Below are 23,256 nucleotides of genomic sequence, written 5' to 3'. Positions count from 1 at the left end.
CCATTCGCACCTCTGAGGCGTCGTCGGCCGGGGCCGATTGACCAGGCCGCACGGCTAGGCCTGGACCAACCAGGCCGCCGCTACACCAGCTGCCGTGTTGATGACGAGAGACACCGATGGTCGCTGAACCAGGGCCCAGCGAGTCACCACGAGGGTGGCAGGTAACCTGCACAGTCTCGCGGATTCCTTCAGTCTTCACAGCTCCGCGGAACATTAAAGTCCTACGGGCCCTGTTCTCCCTTTTCTTTCCTGGGGTTTTTGCATGGAAGTCTGTGGTGCCTTGTCTGATAAGTAGAATCGTTGTTAAGTGCATGTATGTAGTAAATAGACAATGGCTGTAGGTCTTTTTGCTCGTGTCTTGTCCCTTAACCCCATTCATTGCATACGTTCCTGCATTACAAATAAATGCCCCGTTTGTTTGAATATTCACCTGCTCGTTACGTCCCTTCCTCCATTGAACTGCCATAATTGCGTTCGGAATAAATAGCTGTTTTGTATGACCGATAAGCTAATCGGCTCCAACCGGGCTTGGCGATAATACACCGCTCGGCAATCGCAAATGGAGCGAGCTGCTTAAGCGGCTCATTTCCGAGCAGGTCCCGTTGAGGTACAACCTCTCGGTTGTCTGTCCGCGCGAATAATTAGGTAAATCGACAATTCGGCGATCGACCCTGTAGCATTGACAACCAGCAGGATTTGCCAGGGCCCATGCTAAAAAAGATGAAGACTACTGGGACTCTACACTCTGGAGTGATGAGACCAAGATAAATGTGTTTTTAGCATGGGCCCTGGCAAATCCTAGGCGGGCTTTTTTGTGCATGAGCTTTAGGAGAGGCTTCCTTCATGGACGACACCCATGCATGCCATTCCTCTGCAGTGTACGCCGTATTGTGTCACGGGAAACAGTCACCCCAGTTTGGCTTTCTACTTCTTTAGCTAAGTGCAGAGAACTTGCATGGCGATTTTCTTCAGCCCTTCTCATCAGAAGACGCTCCTGTCGAGGTGTTAACTTCTGTGGACGGCCTGTATGTCTCTGTGAGATGGTTGCAGTTCCATATTTGTTAAATTTTTGTATCACTTTTGCTTCCGTATTCTGACTGATGAGTTAAGCTTTGCTGATCTTGTAGCCTTCACCTTCCTTGTGTAAAGAAATTATTTTCTTTCTCAGGTCTTGTGACATTTCTCTTCCATGTGGTGCCATTGCTGACAGCATGAAATGGGAAGGGGTTTTCTTTGTTAAGTAACACCCTTTTATAGTCAACTGTCTGCTGGACACCTGTTTAATGAATAATTAGACTCACCTGTGGTTGAATTATTGTTAATTAGAATTTTGTAGTCTAAAATTTAGCTTTGCTCCTCAGACTTTCATTGGGGTGTACTCATTTTTGCAACATGGTCTTTAATGAATTTGTTAGGAAAATTCCTTTTTTGTGTGTGCAAATTAATAAATCTTGTTTGCAATCAATGGCCCACATTTGTGGGAGTATTTTGTAGTCCCATAGAAAATGTGGATTCTGAAAGGAAACTAAAGGTTTTCTGACAAATCTGTTGGGGTGTACTCATTTATGCTGAGCACTGTATATGTGTGTATATATATATATATATATATATATATATATATATATATATATATATATATATATATATATATATATATATATATATATACTTTTGACTTTAGACTTTTGACCCTGCCGGTGCGTATTACGTCATCGAAATCTGTGGAAGAAGTCCGTAATGGCGACATATTTGAAGGAGTCGGTCTCGGTCATAAAAAATAACATGTGCAATAACTAACGTGCGTAAGTATATATCTGTCTTGAACTTGAAAAAAAATGAATAGGAATGTTGTGTGACTTCGTAGGAATGTAAATTATATTTAAAGAAAGTAAATAAGTGCTAGAACCGTGGTCGAAAGGACGAGGTCAGGTCCACCATCTTTACTTTCTATGGTTTCTAACGGAGTTGGCCATTTCCACATTAGAATCTGACGGACACGTATTGTGCACGTTAGTAATATGACTGACACGTATTGTGCACGTTAGTGATTTGGTCCATTTTGAAGCATTTGAAGCCAACTCTACCCCATTTTACACGGAAAACACCACCTAAATATATTTTTTCGCCGAGTGGTTCTTATGGGTGATGTATAGGACGCTGCATGTGAATTTGAACGAAGCCAATATGGGGATGTCTTGTGCACGTTATTGTTTGACAGAAATAGAGGGGGTGGGGATGAAGAACAGTATAAATATTACCACTATATGTATTTATTCAAAATTTTTAGGATGTCCCTGAAAGTAAAGCTACGTTCCTCTTGTCGCACTGCAACGCAAAGTCGGCAGCCGGCGCAGGATGATACACCAGGCCTCGGTCAAGCAGTTGAGGATGAAACTGACCGTCGGAAGTCCAATAATGCTAATAATAGCCAAGCTTGGCGGGATCGTTTAAAGCAAGACCCTGTGAAGTGGGCGGAGTATAAAGCGGCTCAAAGTACACGTGCAAGGGAGTACCGGAAAAACAGGAGTCAGGATAGCAAGGAACATGAGAAGAATCTTGATCGAGAGTGTTAGAATAAATTTGCTGCCAAAAGAAAACTGGAGCAGGCCGAGGCTCCCGATCCTGGACTGGGACCGACAAAAGCGAAACAACGCAGAGTTCTAACCAGAAATGAACGACTTAAGAAGCGAGAATATGATGCAAAGAAGAAAAGAGAAGAGCGAGCAAGAATGAATGCGCAGAAAAGACGGAGAATAAGAGAAAAGGATGCAGAACGCAAGAGGATCAAGCGGGGCGTGGAAAAAGTGAAGAAGCAAGGGTCTGCCAAAACGTCTCCACACCAAGCACACCAAGCACACCAGCTGTGTCCAATGCTTAGTCTGGCAGTTCTACTACTGGATCAGGATTCAAAACCAAGTCAGCCAAACGCATGGCTATATCTCGGATGTGGTCAAAGATTCCTTATGACGCTGATAAATTTGCGGATATCTTGGTTGATTTCATCCAGGGTGTTCGTAGTACACCAAAAAAAAGAGCTGCTCTAAGGTTCCGAGGACTGTCAACACCGAGCCACCAACAAGTGCTTGATTTTGAGGTCCCATCAACACAGCAACTATGGGCTACAATCCATACCCTGAAGAAGAGGTAAGGTGTGACGCTGCATCTCTGGAGAAAAGGCGTATATTAGTCCAAAGCATGATGGTGGCAAAGAAATACAGGCGACAAAGACAGCTTGCGCAAAAACTTGACATACGACCCGGATATATCAGCAACATCGCCAAATCAGCATCTGATGCATTGAAGGTCAGAAAACCAAGAGCAGATGCCACCTGTATGGACGTGGTAAGGAATATACAGGTATTTTATATGGATCCCAAAATTTCGTGTGAATTTCCAACAATGAGAACAGTTAAGCAGCATATGGTGATGGAGGTGTCTGTGCATCAGGCATACACCATGTGGAAGGAAGCGAATCCCGAGGAGCCAGAGTTTGTATCATTTTCTGTCTTTACCAGACTTCATCCGTCCCGCGTTCTGCTCCAAAGGAAAATAAAACGAAACCAATGTCTGTGTGAATACTGCACTGCCATTTTGCTGAAACTCCAATGTTTGAATAGAACGCTTCAAATCACGAACTGCAAGGAGCTGAAAATCAAGGACAAATATGAGCTGATAAGTCTATCAATGTGCCCCAAGGGAGACAATCGCTTCCCACAGCTGAAGTGCATTGATAGACGGTGCAATGCTTGTGGCATTTCCCTTTTGGAATACCGCTTGAAGGAGTTTATGGAGAGTAATGGAAACCGTATGGTGACTTGGCAGCGTTGGGAAACAAAATCCTACATGCATGATGGGAAGCAAAAGACTAAGACAATCCAAAAGGGAACATTCGCTGCTTTGTTCAAGGAACTCCTGGCAGAAAATGAAACGCTGGCCAAGCATTTGTTCGTCGCCAACTGGCAACAGGACCAGTTTACCCACATAACGAGAAAGCTGCCTGCTGACTGGTCACTCATGGTACTGGGCTTTGCAGAGAACTATGCTTGCATAGCACAGAATGAGATTCAGTCAGCTCATTGGGCTATCCAACAAGTCACAGTACACCCAATTGTGGCTTACTATAATTGTCACCATGAAGAGTACACTCATGTTGTGCAGGAAGCCTTGGTATTTCTCTCAGATGATCTGGGCCATGATGCTTATGCTGTCCATCATTTTGAAACATTGGCAATTAGCCACTTGAAAGAAAAGCGGGGACTAAATCTTCGCCATGTTGTTGAATTTACAGATGGATGCAGTTCCCAATACAAATCGAAGACCCCATTTGCAGACATCAGTTTCTCGAAAGTCAGGCATGGCATTACATTCGAAAGATGCTACTTTGGTTCGCGCCATGGAAAGGGGCCGAGTGATGGGGGTATCAGGAGTCGTTAAATCTGCTGTACGTCATGCTGTTATTTCCGGGAGGGCAATTGCTAACAGTGCAGAGAAAATGGATGAGCACTGTCACTCCAACCTCACCAAGAACGACTGTAATGGACAGAGGAGATCCTTTTTCCTGGTCAACGTAGGCGAGATCCAGAGGAAACGACCAGCCAGTCAAGTCACAGCTGCCCTCGCTGGAACTCGTCTTCTCCATTCAGTTTGATGTGTTAGTCCAGGAGTTCTTGATACTCGCCTCCTTTCTTGCTTCTGTGAAGGCTGCATGAGTGACACTGTACCACAACAGTGCTATAACACAGCATACATACTTCCTTGGCAAAGGCGTTCACTGAAGTTGGCCCATGAGTGGCTGGAAGAAGCAGAACCTGGAGACGCAATTCTACCAACCCAACCTGAAGAAATCTTGGACGATGAATCCGAATTGATGATAGAAGATCTCTGGAAACAGCTGACAGATGGTTTGTTTAATTTTAAAACTGCTTCAAAATTTTAAACAAAACACAGGAATGTTCATGAAATGATATTCCTGTGACTTGCATTTCAGCTGCTCCTGTTGAAGATGAATCTCCCGATGATATTGGTGACATCGCCACGACAAAACTGGAGGAATGCGATGACGACATGGCCACGCTTCTTGCATTTGTTGAGGGTATGTCTCTATCCATTGATCGACCTGTAAAATAAGATTATAAACTGATTAAAGCCAAAACAAGGAAATTTTAAAAGTCAATTTCACATATCAGGAAGCCATCGGTCCTAGCGATAGTGCTTCAACTTAGGCCAAAAACAAAAATCCACACTGATAGGATAACGACTTGGCAGTTTTTCACGTTCGTGGACTTCAAGACAACCTGTGTATAAACAATCATTCGCGCTCTTTTCTTCAGGGACTGCAACAGATGGTCATGTTAAAACCACTGGGAAATTTGACGGAAACAACAAAGTTCAGGTGAGCATCGCGAATTTATCAGCCATTCGTTTTCCTCGTCTGTGGAGGTATGTGGCATGACTCGACTGCCTTATGCCTGCATTAAAATGTGCTGCAATACGAAGCAGAAATGCAGTAGCACTCTTGGGAACACTTTAAGCATAATGTGTTTACAGTCTGGTGGTGCAAATTACAAAAACATACCATACCTGAATGAGTCGCGATTTTTCTTTTGCAGCCCATTGAAGTCATGAAGGACTATGTTGTGTTTTATACGCGCCCACCAAAATGGTACATCGGACGAGTACTAGACCAACCCACTGATGAAGGCATCCGTATGAAGTTCCTCCAACAAAATGGAACCAAAAATTCCTTCACCTGGCCAAGGACTGAGGACAGAGAAACAGTTGATCCAGTGTATATCCATGGATCTGTCAGTATAATCGGGCATCACCAATTCTCCCTTAATTGGGAGGACTTCAAGGCTTGGAAAGATAGATACCGGTCATGGAAAAAGAGAAATTGTGTCTCATAACTTCATCAAGTCCGTCAAAAATAACATGCATAAGTGTACCCCAAAATTTTCTCTGATCTGTTTATCTTAAAGCCCGGTCACACCTTGACGTTTTAGCCAGCGATGGCAACGTATTAAAATGTATGTAAAACGCTGGCTTACGTTGAACTTTTGATGTTTTTTTTTAAAGATTCGGACGTATTCATAGCGACTTGGTCTTATGTATAACGCATTGGTAACGGACACAGAACGTTTCGTTGTGTTATTGATAACTTATACCAACGAATGCTGAACCTGTTGTCAGCCTACACAACCGATGCCCAACGATAGTCTAACTTAGGCATAGCGCGTTGCACGCATCACCGACGATGTCGTGACGTAGCCTATACTATTAAAAGGCTGATGCACAACGATTCGAATCATAACTGCCGTAGAAATGGAAGTGACAACATCGCGGTCACACCTTGGCGATCTTGCCAGCGTATGCCGACCTAAGAAAAATGTGTCTAAAACGTTGGGGCACGTCAAATACGGTATGAGTAAGTTTGGTATACATGAGTAGAACGCTAAAGTACGTTTTCATACGTCGTAGTAAGTAGAGTACGTCAAGAAATTTTAAACATGTTCAAAATTTTACGACGTACTCTGCGTATGACACACGTTCCGCATGCGATGGGGATAAGTTTTACACACGATATGTGGACGCTTACACACGTCCACAAAGGCTACTTATAAGCTACTCATAAGTCGAAACACGTCGCGGTAATGTCTTTTTCACGCAAAACTTATTTCTAACTTATGTTTGACGTGCTTTGAACCAATTCTTTACGTAGTCCCAACACACATTGACGTATGTAGACGTATTCCAATGACGTCTTCCGGTCGACAAAAAAATAAATGAACGTGTTTCTAGCTTACAACTGCCATATAAATACGTGTTCCCAGCGGTTTTGGGAATTGGTATATAAAAATGCTGCTCATAAAAGGGGAACCCAACAGTGTTTTCGAGTCCTTTTTGAGTCGATGTCCATGTCAGCAGTAACAGTATCAGTATCAGTATCAGTATTAGTATTAGTAGTAGTTTGTTCATGTTGGCAGTAGTAGGTGAGTGTGAGGGGGAGGGTGTGGGTTATGATGGATCGTCCTTGCGTCCGCGTGTCCACGGGAAGGAGACATCTTTTCACCATTGTTCGAAGTTCTTCCGGCTAATTTTTTATGGGGCTTTTTCAACAATGAGCTATAGCTTGTTTTTACGATTTAGGTCTTTTCATAACGGGTTGGACAAATGCACAATGAACTAATAATGTGCATAGAGCGCTTTGATTACTTTTAGATACGATATAACAACGAATAATTATCGTGAAGCCGGCGTTCACAAACTATGCCCAATGATAGCCTAACTTATCCATATCGTGTGGCAGTTTATCTTTGCCGGTGACGTAGGGTTTGCTATTCCTAGGCTGCCACTCAACGATTTAAATGGCTGCATCTCCACTATTGAAAGTAGACGCTTGCGCTCAACAATTGGATTTTTTTACACTCAACGACTTTTAAACGGTACCACTCAGCTATTTTCATTGTTTACAATGAACGATTTAAATTGCTGTCACTCGCCTTTGTTTTTTGACGCTGGCGCTCGGAAATTTTAATCGTTTCTATTGAACGTGCTAAATCGCTCAAACTCCACTATTGAAAGTAGACGCTTGCGCTCAACAATTGGATTTTTTTAACACTCAACGACTTTTAAACGGTACCACTCAACTATTTTCATTGTTTACAATGAACGATTTAAATTGCTGTCACTCGTTTTTGTTTTTTGACGCTGGGGTTTTGAAATTTGAAGCGTTTCTTCTGAACGTGTTAAAACGCTCAAACTCGACTATTTTAAATAGACGCTGCCGATGGACAATTGGAATCATAGCCAAGCTAGACATCGAAGTGTGAACATCCTCGTCATGCCGAAGAAAAGTTTGAAGAATGCTGCAAATAAGTGTCCTGGCCGTGGCCGTGGACGCTGACGCAAGGACGATCCATTATACCGATGTCTTTCAGCCTATGAGTAACTTAAAAGTAATGTCTGTTGACGTGTGGCAACGATCGCGTAACGTGCCAACAACACGTTAATCATAGGTTAGAAATAAGTTTCGGGTATGCTAAACATTACCTCGGCGTGTCTCAACTTATGATTAACTTACAAGTAGCATGTGTTGACGTCTGTCAACGATCGCAGACCGTGCATACAACTTGTGGCCAGCGTAGCGGAACGTGTGAGTCATACGCCGGCATACGTCGTGAAATTTCAAGCATGAAAAAATTTGAGGACAACCAAAAAGTACAACGTTTAAAGCCAGCGTACAACGACGTATGGCAGTGTTTTTCAGCGTGCTCTCAATGTTATCAAAACTTACCCATAATGTATTCAACGTGTGCCAGCGTTTTAGAAAAAAAATTCAAAAATCGGGATACGTTGGCTATAACGTCAAGGTGTGACCGGGCCTTTAGTACCTTTGACATATTCCATTACAAATACGGGGTCTTATGTTTATGTTTTCTGGTATCGTGATGTCATCGGTGCAGAGATGATAAATATACGAATTTTTAAGCGAACAAAAATTGACATTGTGTTGAAAGTTCATCCAACGTAGGTGTGTACAAACTTTTTGATGGACAATAGATTTTTCTTAAAAGGTTATCATGTATATATATGTATATATATATATATATATATATATATATATATATATATATATATATATATATATATATATATATATATATATATAATAACCTTTTTTATATTACATATATATTATATATATATATATATATATATATATATATATATTAAGAAAATCACTTTGCATGCTGGAATAGGCCTGGAAAACAGGGAAAAACAGAAAAAAATCACTACTTTGTCTGTCAACAATAACATGCATAAACCCTCAAAGCTTGGGGTAAATAGTGTTTTTTTTCTCAAAATGTGGGTACACAACTATATTTTCTCCTGTTGATTATTATAGCGAAGTAATTCAACTTCCTAAAAACATTAGTTTTATCATTTCATAAAGAATTCTATATTTTGATGATTGTGTTACACTTTATTCCACCTTAGCTGATTTTGACTCATATATTTGAAAAAAGGAAGAGAGATATCGATATAGAGAGGGATATATATATATATATATATATATATATATATATATATATATATATATATATATATATATATATATATATATATATATATATATAGATAGACATAGATAGATATATGATGTAGCTCAAGGTGTAGAAATAGAGAGATATTGATACAGATGAGGGATTCCGTTATGATACGGATGAGGGATTCTGGCAGAGTGATGCCCAGTTTATCTTCCATCTGAGAGAAAACACACGCATTGATGAATCACCCTGCCTGTGAAACATCAAGATGAAAGTTTATAGCTGGGCTGGGATTCAAATCCAGGCTGCACAGTGTGAGCATGCGTACCTCTCAGCTTTCCTGCCGTGGTGTGGCGATTTATTATTTCAGAACTGAAAATATTTTTTTTGTCATTGTGATCATATAATGTATTTTGCCTTCCTAACTCCGGGACAGAACCGCGCTATCGCCATTGAAACTTGAAGAACACATGCCAAATAGCTTCACCAAGCACTTCACGAAATGGCCGAAGAAACTTTTAAAAGCGAAAAGTTTCGTTTTTATTTGTATTTATCTATGCCAAAGTGGCAGGTTGTATAGTTGAAGAACAAAAAGGGGAAACGTCATGGAAAATAAAATTTCACATTTTCTGCAAGCCAGCCACCACCTGTTATACCACAGAACAATGCTTGTCCAATGCAGGCAAGTGACCCCTGAACTTTGTTCAAGTCGATCGACAATCAGTATTCAGTGACGGTACGAATATTGTAGCGTGCTCGCCAAGAAGCTTTAGCACTCCAATGAAATGGTTGATAAGAAATGGCTCGCTTGGCACGCGATTAGCAATCACCGAACCGTCATTTAAACATACACCTCCCAGAGATGCTCAAAATGTCAAATATGTCCGAAGTGGACAAATGAACACTTTTTTTTTCTTGGAGTCGAAACTGCTTGTAAGTTTGATTCTGGAGCTTCAATTTTGTAACTCTGCTTAGTTTAAGAGATTCTCACGCTGATCACATATGGAAATGAAATAAAGCAATGAACGCTGACGTCTCCAAGCGTTCAAAAGCATTGCAATGTACCCGGCGATTCATAGCTATAATAAACAGGCATTCGATAATGTGAGTGAGGAAAATGAAAAATTAAAACTTTATCGCTCAAAGTCAAGGCAAGGTTGAGCAGGCCAAAAAACATGGTGGCTTCACTCCCCAGTGAGGTTACCTAAGATACGCCTTTTGACCCCATCAAGAGCAGTGACCGAGGATGCACCGGATAAAGAATATAATTAAATATGGCTATTCATTATCTTCAAAAGGGGTGTTTTAATTGACCAAATCACCGAATTTTCAGTCATGCACTTCCTTCGAGTTTTCTTAGTATACATGCAAAGTTTCAGGCGACTAGGTTTCATGGTTTTGGAGTTATGGAGGAGACACACTGACATACACACATTGACATTTATGAGTATCGATTTCTGAGGCCTTCCCCTCACTCTGTCCCTCCCTCTCTACTTCTCCCTTCTCTCTCCTCTCCCCCTCTCCCCCTCTCTGTATTGATCCCGATCAAATGGCCATTAAAATGTGTGTTTGCCTTTGAAAACATCAGTATCCGGATGATTTTCTTTTCCCCATTTTTTGCAACCAAGTCTTAAACCATCATAGCCATGCTGAACATTTTAAATTAGATATCAAATTCGAGTAAAGATATAGCTGTGAGAGAGTCAGAAAACGAGAGCCTTACAAAAGGGTCCCATGAAACCTTGGACCGAGACTAAGGATAGAAATTTGGTGGCGTAAGTGTAGACATTGTGGGTGGTTTGGTGAAATGTCCAACCAATGGAACTCAAACGAATACATGCACACAAGTGCACCTGGACGTATGCATGGCTCCTTTTATAGTATCGATAATCATTTTCAATTATTTAATTATTTCACTTTTCCCCAATTTTTGTATGATTTCATTTTCATTCATCTAATCACCTTTTTTCGTTTCTTTTTATCAATTACATTTTTCCAATTACAGTCCGGGTGACCCTCATATAACACGTGTTCTGATAATGCATTTTCGCTGCAGCAAGGATTTCATTCAACAACAACAACAACAACAACAACCTCACTGCTATTCTGTGCGAGTCGTTCGTGCTCCGTCATTCCAAGAGAGTCGTTCACTCACAGTGGCCAAAACTATGGCTGTAAAGCATGTAACAAATGGCATTGGAGATAATGATCAAGTGAAGAAGAAGGAAAGTCTCATTTATTGGAGGTCAAATTGAAAGTTTGTGATTGGTTTGATGGAGGTGAGCACAGCATTGATATATTCAAAGAGAGATGGAACTTCTTGATTCTGCAGTGAGAACCATTCATGACAATCATGATAAAATCCAGAAGAGTGCTCAGACAACAACAAATCTCAGTTTTACCAGAACTGCAAGATCTTGGCCTGATGCTATTGAGAAAATGGCTAAGATGCTGACCACATGGATAGAGCACAGAACCAATAGAATATGCCTTTTCCTGGAATGATCATTCAAGAGAAGGCGAGGAGTTAGTAAGGTGATCTAACCAACGATCCAGTGCCTTTCGCTACCAGTCATGGGTGGTTCGAGCGCTTCAAGAGTCGCCATGCATTCCACAATCTCAAGTTGACTGGAGAAGCTGCTGCCAAACAATTTCCAGCTGTCTTCAAATCAGTGATTGTGAATGGAGGTCACACACCAAGCCAGGTGTTTAACTTCGATGAAACTGGACTTTATTGGAAATGGATGCCCAGCCACACTTTCATCTCCATCATCTTCATCTCCCTCAACTCTGGCCTGAGGCAGTGATTGAGTTCAGAGGTTTGATGGAGGCTGAAGTCAGCAAAGCAAGGCAACAGATTGTGGACATGGCCCTGCAAGTGGGGTTTGAAGAGGTTGACAAAGATGACGTTGAGGATTTGCTTCTCTTGCACATGTAGGAGCAAAAAAATCAAGATCTGGCTCTGGAGGAGGATGAGCGCATCAGAATGAAGTCAGAGGTTCTGCCTGTTAAAACCTTTATGACGAAGGTCATAGCTAAAGGTTTCAAATTTGTCGATTAAGCCATGGCCTTCGTTGATGAACATGATCCCCACTGCATGGGACGTTCCTGGTGTGGAGGAAGATGGAGAATGCCCTGAAATGTTACAAGGAGGTCAACAAACAAAATGAAGGGAGCCACTCAAGTCTCCATGATGAAGTTCTTCAAAAAAATCCCAAGTGAATCAGAATCCATTTCATAATCTGAGCCTTCAACTTCAGCTGCATGGGTGTAAGACCTTCTCAACATTGAATGTCTTCATCCTAAAATTGCTGAACAGGCTCAGATTTAAAATGAATACGTAAACTTTTTGATGATTCATATGTGGCCAAATCAAGATTTACATCAATATGTAACACAATTACAGTCTTGTCTTAAGAACCTGCAACATGCACAATTCATTTTTTGTGGTGTCGAAGGGTGCACGTTTTTGTGTGATGAATGTTTAAGGTGTATTAACTGATTTGGGCAGAGGATAAGATTTCAAGTGCAGAGGCACTTTACATGTTGGTACTGTGTGGGAACAAGGGACTCAGCGTAGAACAAACATCAGGAAGAATGATATGTTTACTGCCTCTTTCAAGCTTCACCCACCATGTGTGCTCAACTTGGCTACTGGAAGGAATCCCGTTGTGTGCAGTCGGAATCGGAACAGCAGACTGCTCGGGTTTGAAATGAAGGTTGAGGAGATGGAAGGAGGAGCTTATGAGATTCTGCAGATAAAAGTTGAGGATGTGAATTCCTTTGGCCTGGAAGAGGAGCAAAGCGACCAGCTGAATGGTGAGTTGTGCGATTTACATCACTTCTGATGAGATCTGTGTTTGTATGTGCCGAGTTTTATTTTTTGTGTACATTGTAGATGCTCATGGAAGAATAAGAGCAGAATGGAAAGGGGGAAACCACAGTAGCAGAGTATAAGTGAGGATGATATGAAAGAGAGGGGAGAAAGAGACATCGGGGTGAACAAGCTGCACAGAAGTTGAATGAAATACAAGAAGAAAAATAAGGGGAGAGTGGGGATGAAACAGAAAAATAACAAATCAACCAACAAGTCACGAACAAATGTAAAGAGGTGAGGGAGAGGCAGGATATCACAATGACCTGGAAAAAGTGAGTGCTTTGGTATGGAGTCATTTGGGGTCAAAATATCATGGTTGGATATGGGATGATCTCAGATTGTGGTGACCAGATATCTTGAACACCTCGAGGGAAGAATGAGATTGAAGAGAATGTGGAAGTTGTTTCCATAGTTGGAAAAAAACAGAGAAACGAAAGTGTGGAGGCATGCAGTATTCTGGATTTTTGGCTGTTTCACCAGAAAAGGGTTGCTGGTGTGTCCTGCAGAAACTTTGGGAAGGGGAGTGGCGGGACAAAGCATGGAAAGAGCAGTGGGTGCAAAACCAGGAAGGAGACAGTCGAAGAAAGATATACCACCAACCTTTCTGCGATGTGAAAGTGATCGGCCCATTGACTCAGCTTCATTGCAGAATATTCCAATAATCTTGAAGACCTTGGTTTCCAAAGTGTCAAGGTGAGCATGATGAGGTAGGGGTGCCAGCCCAGAGGGGAGAGCAGGTCTCCATCAAGTTGCCGATGAAGGCCATGTTTGCTTTATAACAGGACTTCTGGTTCTGGGTTTGGAGTGACGGCAGGGTCTCTCAGGTCTCTCTGCTGACTTTCTCAACGTTAAGTTTCCGGTCGTTATCTGTCCCGTTTTAACTGTTTATTTTCTCACCAACATGTTACTGTGTGTTCCTAGTTCGGTTTTGTTTCAAAAATCGTGCCATTTTGTGAGTTTTCGTCGACCTTGTCTTACCAGGTTCCTTGAGGCCTACCCATCCTTCCCCTCTTGGTGTACGATCATTTTTATTTGTATTCTCTCCCTATTACCTTCAATTCCTATTTTCCCCACTTTCCCAATGCCCCCCATCCCTCCCATCTAAACACTGTTTCTTGTCTTAAATTCAAAAGAAAAAAAATACCTTTCTCCCTGCATACCCATGAGTTCCAATCCTTCTTCTTGCTTTTCTTCCTCTTCTTCTTCCTCCTCCTCTGCCGGCACACCATATTAATTCTACCTGAGTTGACCCACTGTCACCATTACCTTCACAATCTCTTCCTCCAACCTTCCATTCCCCAATCTTACCTATTCTTCAAAAAATACATTAAAAATTAATAATTTTCCTTGTATCCTTTTGATCTATACACCTGTAACCACGTGTCTCTCTCCACCCTCTTCCTGATACGTTTCATTGACCCAGCAGCTTCACTCTGCGGTTACAGTTCCAAATTCCCGTACACCTCCACGATTTTACTTCACCCTTCCCTTTTCCAAATGTTACGCAACCCTTATTTAAAATAAATAAATTCACTTTTGACTCCACACCTCCCAATGCCACGTGCTTCTCCTGCAACCACGTGATCTGTATCCATCCTCTGCGATTACCAATCCAATTTCACCATTCACCTCACAATTTTTTTCTACAACCTTTCCATTACCTAATCTGATGAAAACTCTCTCAAACAATAATAATAATAAGTCTGAAGACGACGATGGTTCACGAGCGGTATTTGACGATGTAGATTGTTTCAGAAGTCAAGGATGAGACAATGTGATAATGTTTGACCAAGTTATAAAAATGATCAACATGTTGTGGTATGAGTGACAGGTTATTAGCTGCAAAATGTCGAAAACTCGGTTTTGTTCAACAACTTAAAAAATTTGACCTTTGCATAACCTTTAAAGGTCACAAAACAAGGTTGTGGACATTAAAATAAGGAAACAGGATACGTGCTATAGCTTATTGGAGTTAGTTCGTCGAAGAAGGTCGAAAACCCGGTTCGATTCCCACAACTTTGAAAATTTGACCTTTGTGACCTTTAAAGGTCAAAGGTCAAGGATTATGACCTTTGGTGCAAAACTTCCTCTGGAACATTCCAGGAACAATATAACGTCAAATAGGCTCTATGGCATTTCACACTCCTCGGATTCACCAGACTTTGATGAAATCAGCATAAAAACAAACTTGAAGGGGGCGCCACGGGCAAGGTGTTCGAGATAGAGCAAAATGGTTTCAAGACTTTAGGTGGGGAATGACCTCAAGATTATGCATAAAAAATATTGTCATCCGAGCTCTCAAAGTTTGGGCGGTCGTATGATTTTTATGTCAAAATTCGAAATTTTCTAAGTTCGTGACCTTGTGACCTTGACCTTGGGACGAAAATGAAAAATCGAGCTCCGTGTGGCTATGCAGGTGCCATTGGGCTAACCAAATACCGAAACCCCTGTCAGATTCGACAAACCCCCTAGGAGAAGATGCAAATTGAAATCGGCTACCCCCTAAAAACATGTTTTTTGGGCGTGGCTCCGCCCATAATGGGCACACCACGCCCATTTTCAGGAAAACACAACTAGATCATGATATAAACCTCCCACCAAAATTTTATCAGGATCGGATCAAAACCCACGGAGCTATGCTCGGGACAGACAGACAGACAAGCCAGTAGGTGACGAGGGATCCACTAGGATTGAAGCGCTGGATACGATGCTTTTGATTCTGACCGATCCACCGACGAAGATTCATTGCCAAGACGTATTGGTTCACATACAATTGTTCCTCTGCCTGGCAAGATTTTTCCTATTGCGTATTTTGCCAACATGGCACTCATAAAAAATGACGGTAAATAGACACCGTATTTTTGAAGGACTACCATTTGAAAAATAATCGGTTTGCTGGTTTGTGCTGTGGAGCCTCGCGTTGCAGACATACACACACACACACACACACACACACACACACACACACACACACACACACACACACACACACACACACACACACACACACACACACACACACACACACACACACACACACACACGGAAAACCCGATAAACTTCTCTCAATGCTCTTGTTTGACCACACCTCCTGAGCCACACAATATTTTTCATAAGCCATGCCCACTTTCCTACCCCACGCCCACTTTCCTACGCCACTCCCACTTTCCTACGCCACTTCCACTTTTCATCAACCACGTTCACTTTCCCTAAGCTCCGCCCACTTTCCAAAGCCCCTCATAAAAAATGACGGTAAATAGACACCCTATTTTTGAAGGACTACCATTTGAAAAATAAAACCTCAATCAAAAATCGGCTCGAGTAAAATTTTCTAAATATCTCGAAGTGTTTAATTCCGAAGTCTCGTTTCTCTACATTCAAAACTGAAGGACAAGTATTGAAAATACTGTACGCGGTTTTTCGGCCGCTGCACAGCAACGGGTGGTTGCAAGGCAACGAAATTCAAACTCGCACATTCCCAGTATATATTCCACATGTTGGCAAAGTTTCATCGAAATCGGTTCCCTGGTTCGTGCTGTGGAGCCTCGCGTTGCAGACACACATACACACAGACAGACAGACAGAAAACCCGACAATAAGGGATATCTAGCATATACAGCAAATCCTACAGACAGACAGACATACAGAGAGACAGACAGACAGACACACAACAATAACAAATATAGTGGTCACTTATTTTTTTTCGTGAACCAATAAAAACGATCTCTCATCATGCTTCATCTTCCTCTTTCACACATCTGGTACTCATTACTATGTCATAATGCACTTCTCTTCTCCTATTTCAAAAGACTGCTCTCAATTCGACCTTTCCCGCATACCTTGCCTAAACCTTCAGGTCAGGTCAGGTCAGGTCAGGTTCGATCTGTGACCTGCTACAGGTACCATGTAAACCTCTACTAACCTGTTCCATGGTCGGGTTGTCGGCGACTAAACCGTCTCCCCCACCATGTTTTCTGGTGAGGAGGGTGTTTGGATATGGACACCCAGCAGGATTAAAAACAAAACCTGTCAAAGGGCGGAGGAGCTCCTTGTGAGCCAACGGCCATCCATATCTAGTGCCCAACTGTGTCTGCGGACGTCCTCCTGCAGTTGGGTTACTTTTTATGAGGAGGTTGGTGGCAGGATTTGCACTCCGGCCACCGTAAAACCCTTCATTCCGCAAAACGCAAAAACGCAAAAAAAATCTGAAAACCCACTCTGTGGGAGTACCTCCTGTGCAGCTTCCCTTCGCAGGGCAGCTCACCGGATGACGGGATTGGGGCAAAGCCTTCGGGACCCCCAATCTTTGATGATAGGAGGGAAACCACGGGGTAACATCCCTGGGTCAGATTGCGGGAGAGTGTGTCGGAGAGTGCTGAGGTGTCCTCCACCAGACGGCGGTCTCCTTGGGTTAACCTGAGGCGGTCCCTTTGGGTGGGTGCCTGGATTGTCCTATCCCTAAGAGAGGATGATCACCTGTCTCTGTTATCATCTGAGCTCAAGCGTTTGGACATCAGGTTTGCAGCTCTCTCTGAGGTTCGGAGACCGGATTGCGGCGAGATAATGGTGGGTGGTTACACCTACTATTGGTCTGGTCGCTCTGATGGTTACCATACCCAAGGAGTTGCTGTAGCTGTGTCCAATAAGCTGACCCCAATGATAATTGAGGTAACACCGGTCAACGAGCGTATTATGAGATTAAGGATTCGTCACTCCTTAGGTGTCATTTCCCTGGTCTCTGTTTATGCTCTGACTGAGGCGAGTGATCTCACCATGAAGGATGCATTCTACGCCAGGCTCGAGTCTGTGGTTGATCAGTGCCCCAGACGAGATACACTTCTAGTCTTGGGGGATTTCAATGCATCGACTGGAACTGATAGGGATGGTTATGAGGTGTGTGTTGGTCCCCATGGGTCAAGAACTATGAACCAGAATAGCACTAAGTTCCTTGACTTTGCAAGAAGTCATGGACTTAGGGTGGTTGGTTCATGGATTCAGCGCCCACAAGCTCATCGCTGGACTTGGTATTCCAACGCTGGCGGTGTGGCAAAGGAGATTGACCATGTCCTCATTGACGGTCATTGGAGGATGATCCATAACTGCAGGGTCTACCGGAGTGCTCAGTTCCTCAATACTGACCACAGGCTTGTTGTAGCAACTCTAAAGCTGCACCTTAAATCCTGGAGAATGGTACCATCCCAGCCTAGGCTGGATGTTGGCAAGCTCAGGGATGAGAGAGTAGCTGAGGAGTTTGCGAACAGGCTGAGTGGACACTTGGGGGGTCTGGGTGCCTTGGGGGGTCCTGAAGAGTTGTGGAGTGCCTTCAAGACCACCGCCCTTGATGTTGCCGTTTGATGTCTTGGAGCTCACCGCAGGGCAAAGAAGAATTTTGTCTCTCAAGGGACACTGGATACCATTGACCAGAGTCGCAGGGCCAGGCTGAATGGCAGAGCTGAGCTGTTCAGGGAGCTGAGGCGTAAAACTGTACGTGCACTGAGGGTGGACAAGGAGGCCTATGTGCGAGGAATCTGTGAGGGTGAGTCTCGTCCCGCTTACAGGGGAATTCGCGCATTGCGTTCATCCAAGCCCATCCCTCAGAGCACTGCAGTTCGAGCAGAGAGTGGTAGGCTTTTGACAGAGGAGTCTGAAGTGAAGGCCCGCTGGGCCGGTTACTTTGAGCGGTTGTACCAGGCTGATCCCCCAGCTGTCAAGTTGGACGTCAAGGGTGTTACAATCCCTGTTGCTGACCCTCGAATCAACTGTGGTCCACCTTCGCTTGTGGAAACACGGGCTGCGGTGAACCAGTTGAAACGGGGCAAAGCTCCAGGGATCTGTGGCATCCATGCTGAACTTCTCAAGGCTGGTGGAAATGCTGCACTCGTGTCGTTGCATGCAGTTTTGTGCTCTGCCTGGAACACAGGCATCATCCCAACTGACTGGAAGCGGGGCCTTGTTGTCCCTCTCTGGAAAGGGAAGGGTGATCGCCAAGACTGCAACAACTACCGAGGGGTGACGCTGCTCTCAGTGCCAGGCAAGGTCTTTGCTCGGATAATTCTTGATAGGGTTCGCCACCATCTGCTTGAGTACCAGCGTCCAGAGCAGTCAGGCTTTACACCAAAGAGGTCAACGATTGACCGTATCCTTGCCCTTCGTGTCCTCACCGAATACAGACGTGAGTTTCGGCAGGGGCTGCTTGCAGCCTATTTTGATCTCTGTAAAGCGTTCGATTCAGTGAATCGGGATGTCCTCTGGAGGATTCTTGGTCTTCGTGGGGTGCCACCAAAACTGATCGATCTGATGTCTGAACTCTCGACTGGTGCTGAGAGTGCTGTGAAGTGTGGTGGTACCATCTCTGACTTATTTCCAGTTGTTACTAGAGTTCGTCAGGGGTGTGTACTGGCCCCCACGCTTTTCAGCACTTCTATGGACTGGATTTTAGGGAGGATGTCAGAGAGATCAAGCTGCGGTGCATCGTTTGGGAATGTCAAGATATCGGACCTTGATTTTGCAGATGATGCAGTCATCTTTGCGGAGACTTTAGACATCCTTTTGGGGGCCCTCGAGGTGCTGAATGAGGAGTCGGAGCCGCTGGGATTACGGGTTTCTTGGGTCAAAACTAAGATCCAGGCTTTCGGTGACATCTTGGATGCTGCTGTCCTGTCTGTGTCTGTTTGTGGTGAGGATGTTGAGGTCGTGGAGAGATTCACTTACCTTGGCAGTGATATTCATGTCTCTGCTGGCTGTGAGTCAGAGGTCAGCAGATGTCTGGGTCGGGCCTGGGGAGTCATGGATTCACTGGATCATGGGGTGTGGCACAGCCGGTACCAGGTGTGGGAGGACGAAAGTCCGAGTCTTCAGGTCCTTGGTGCTTCCAGTCTTGCTCTATGGATGCGAGACTTGGACTCTGACCAATGATCTGAGACGGAGACTTAATTCCTTTGGTACCAGGTCTCTTCGGAGAATCCTTGGCTATCGCTGGTCGGATTTTGTGTCCAACGAGCGGTTGCTGAGAGAGACTCGGATGAGATTTGTTACCTGCATAGTCCGTGAGCGTCAGTTGCGGCTGTATGGACATGTGGCTCGTTTTCCTGACTCTGATCCTGCTCACCAGATGCTCTCAGCGGGGGAGTCTCATGAGTGGAGGAGCCCAGTGGGCCGACCATGTGCCTCGTGGTTGCAGCAGGTTGACCATCATCTCAAGGAGATGGGGATGGGCCTGGCATCTGCCTGGGGGATGGCCAGACGGAGGCCCCTGGAGTACCGGCGGAAAGTGGACGCAGCGACACGCTGTTCTGGCACATGCTCCCATACCTGACCTGACCTTGCCTAAAAATCCAACTGTTGCATGGTTTCTTCTCTTCATTCTCTAAATTCGCCTTTATTGCATCCATCAAGAAATGTCTTTAATTGCATCCCTGACCTGTACTAACCTGTTCCATGGTCGGGTTGTCGGCGACTAAACCGTCTCCCCCACCAGGTTTTCTGGTGAAGAGGGAAAATACCCCAGTTTGCTGTGAATATTCGCTATCCATCAACCATTCATTTTATTTCCAACTTCAGTGCCAACTCACCCCTCTCACCCCTCCCTCTCAAAGCAACCATCACACTCTTCTCTCTCCAAGCCTCCCTCTCACCTGTCTCAAAAACTCCCCACTCACCCTTCTCCCACCATTCACCCCCCTCACTCACCTTTCTCAAAGTTGCTCCCCTCTCATCCACAAAGCTGCCTCCTTCCCCTGCCCTCTCACCTCCATCTCATCACTCCACCTCCTCAAATTCTCAACTGCCTTCTGCCCCCTCTCTTGCACCCTCCTCTCCCCCAGCACCACAGAGTCTTTTATCCTTCTCATCCGGCCCCCTCCCGAGCAATTCTGCAATCCCCCACACTCTTTCAACAACTCTCCTTACCTCCCAACCTCCTCCCTTGTCCTACCCTCCCCCTCCCCTTCCATCCCCTGCACCCAAAGCCTCCTCCCCTGCCTCTTCATTAACAATGTGAACCTCAAATATCCGGGGCCTTTGCTCAAACCTTACAGATCTTTCCAGACAGGTTGCCACTGACAAACCAGACGTAATCTGCCGAACAGAAACTTTCCTCCCTCATGACGTTTCTGGCTCACAAATATCTCTCCCTGGTTACTCCCTCCTCCGGTACGACAGATCTGAGCCTCGTCCTGATGGAGAAGTTGCTCTCTTCATCAAAGACTCCATTTTTCACTCTCCATTCACTGCCCTCACTCCCCCACATCCCCAGGAATACCTCTGGCTACGGCTTCCCCTCCACACCCACGTCATGTTTATATGTGTACTGTACCATCCACCAAAGAGTGATGACTCCATTTACACCTCACTATCCGAAAACATGGACCAACCTCTATCTTCTCATCCAAACTCTCTCTTCCTCATATGTGGTGACTTCAATTGTCATCATGCCAGTTGGCTCGGTGTGGGCACCTCTCTCACCTGTCATGGCACTTCAGCAAAAGCTTTATGCGACTCAATGGGACTGACTCAATCAGTCATTTTCCCGACCCAGCTCTCAACCAATGGTACTCCATCTCTTCTGGATCTGATTTTGACAAATTTCCCTGAAAATATCTGCTGCTCTTCCCTCGCTCCAATCGGTTCTTCTGACCACGTGCTTGTCAAAGCGGACATCCCTCTGATTGTTATCAGAGAACCACCTCAGTGCCATTGAGTCTGGCATTTCACTCAAGCTGACTGGCAAGGTCTCCAAGCAGCCATCAAACTTCTAGGCTGGTCTCCCATCACGACTTTCTCCAACATCAACTTATCCTGGGAATTCTTTCAAAGAAACTTGCTCTCCCTCATGCACAGATGTATCCCCTCTCGTCTTCAGTTGTCCTGCCCTTCCTCCCGCCCATGGTTCACTGAAGCATATGGTGAGGCAGTTGTCCTGAAACAACTTGCCTTTGCCTCATGGAAAGCAAACCCAACTGAGGGTAATCTCAGTTCCTTCCATAAAGCTCGGAACAAGTGTTTATCTACCCTCAGGAGAGCCGGAAAACAACATCTTTCAAATCTCAAGTCTGAACTCTCAAACCTCTCTCCCTCCTCCAAATCCTGGTGGTGTCTCATCAAATCTGTTTCTGATGTATGTTCCCCCTCCACCCCCTCACCTCAAACGGCCACACTGCTGATACCGCACATGAAAAGGCTGAATGCCTAAACTCAGTGTTTGCATCGAAATCTTGTGTCCAAAACCCATTGCTTTCTGTACCCACCTTACCCAGTCGCACCCAACTGTCCCTGGACTCTGTGTCCTTTTCTCCTGACATGGTGGAGAGCTTGCTGTCAAACCTCGACTCAGTTTCTGCAACCGGTCCAGACGGCATCAGCCCACCTGTCCTAAAAACCTGCTCCTCTGCTCTTGCTCACCCTCTGTCTGTTCTATTCACCCTCTCATTTGCTCAAGGTCATCTGCCATCTGTTTGGAAATCAGCAAACATTACTGCCCTGCACAAAAAAGGTGCAAAAACAGATCCCTGCAACTACAGACCAATCAGCCTTCTCCCAATCATTAGCAAGGTTATGGAATCCATCATTGCTTCTGACATTAAATCCTTCCTCTTCTCCAATAGCTTGATTTCCGATCATCAGTTTGGTTTTATGACAAGGTCACTCTACCCTGGATATTCTGCTTCTGCTCTCCCAAAAATGGATGGAGGTACTCAATGCCAGACATGAAATCAGAGCCATATCCCTAGACTTATCGCGTGCTTTTGACATGGTCTGGCACCCTTGCTTGCTCACCAAACACTCTTCCTATGGTATCCAAGGTCATCTCCACTCATGGCTCACAGACTTCCTCTCCTGTAGCAGTCAATGTGTGTCCCTAAATGGAGTTCTATCATTCCCTCTTCTTGTCCAGGCTGCAGTTTCTCAAGGTAGCATTCTGGGCCCTGTTCTTTTTCTGGTTTTCATCAATGATCTCCCCGACTCTCTGGGAAATCCTGTTTTTCTCTTTGCTGATTACTCCACCCTCTGCCGTACCATCTGTCACCCCTCATACCGGCAAGCAGCAGCTTCTTCGCTCACTGCAGATCGAGGTAAAATCACAAACTGGTCCAACACGTGGAACATGTCTTTCAATCCAGACAAATCTCACACTCTCACTATGTCTCTCTGAAACGACCGTTTGGAACCCCCCTCCCCACCCCATTCACTTTCTCAACAATCCTCTGGAAGAAGTCCTTTCTTTCAAGCTTCTGGGTCTCACTATCTGCCATGACCTTTCCTGGGAAAGCCACATTTCCAACCTCGCCTCCAAAGCCAGTTGCCGACTGGGAATCCTCCGTCGTGCAAAGTCCG

General features: G+C 44.4%; 1 pseudogene across 1 annotated transcript in view; it reads left to right on the top strand.

Moving 5' to 3' along the window:
* Nucleotides 1-4,705: 4,705 nt before the first annotated feature.
* LOC147009456 (uncharacterized) overlaps nucleotides 4,706-23,256 on the top strand; it is a 30,493-nt pseudogene continuing 11,942 nt past the window's right edge. The window contains exons 1-4 of the transcript XR_015052865.1: nucleotides 4,706-4,901; nucleotides 4,988-5,092; nucleotides 5,331-5,392; nucleotides 12,671-12,866. The product of XR_015052865.1 is annotated as an uncharacterized LOC147009456 (transcript). The remainder of the gene's footprint in view (nucleotides 4,902-4,987; nucleotides 5,093-5,330; nucleotides 5,393-12,670; nucleotides 12,867-23,256) is intronic.

The sequence above is a fragment of the Eptatretus burgeri genome, chromosome 17 (genome assembly GCF_056783735.1).
Source record: "Eptatretus burgeri isolate ZD-2024b chromosome 17, Ebu_testis_v1, whole genome shotgun sequence".
Lineage (NCBI taxonomy): Eukaryota > Metazoa > Chordata > Myxini > Myxiniformes > Myxinidae > Eptatretus > Eptatretus burgeri.
Note: the sequence above shows the minus strand (reverse complement) of the source record. Positions and strands in the feature narration are given on the sequence as shown.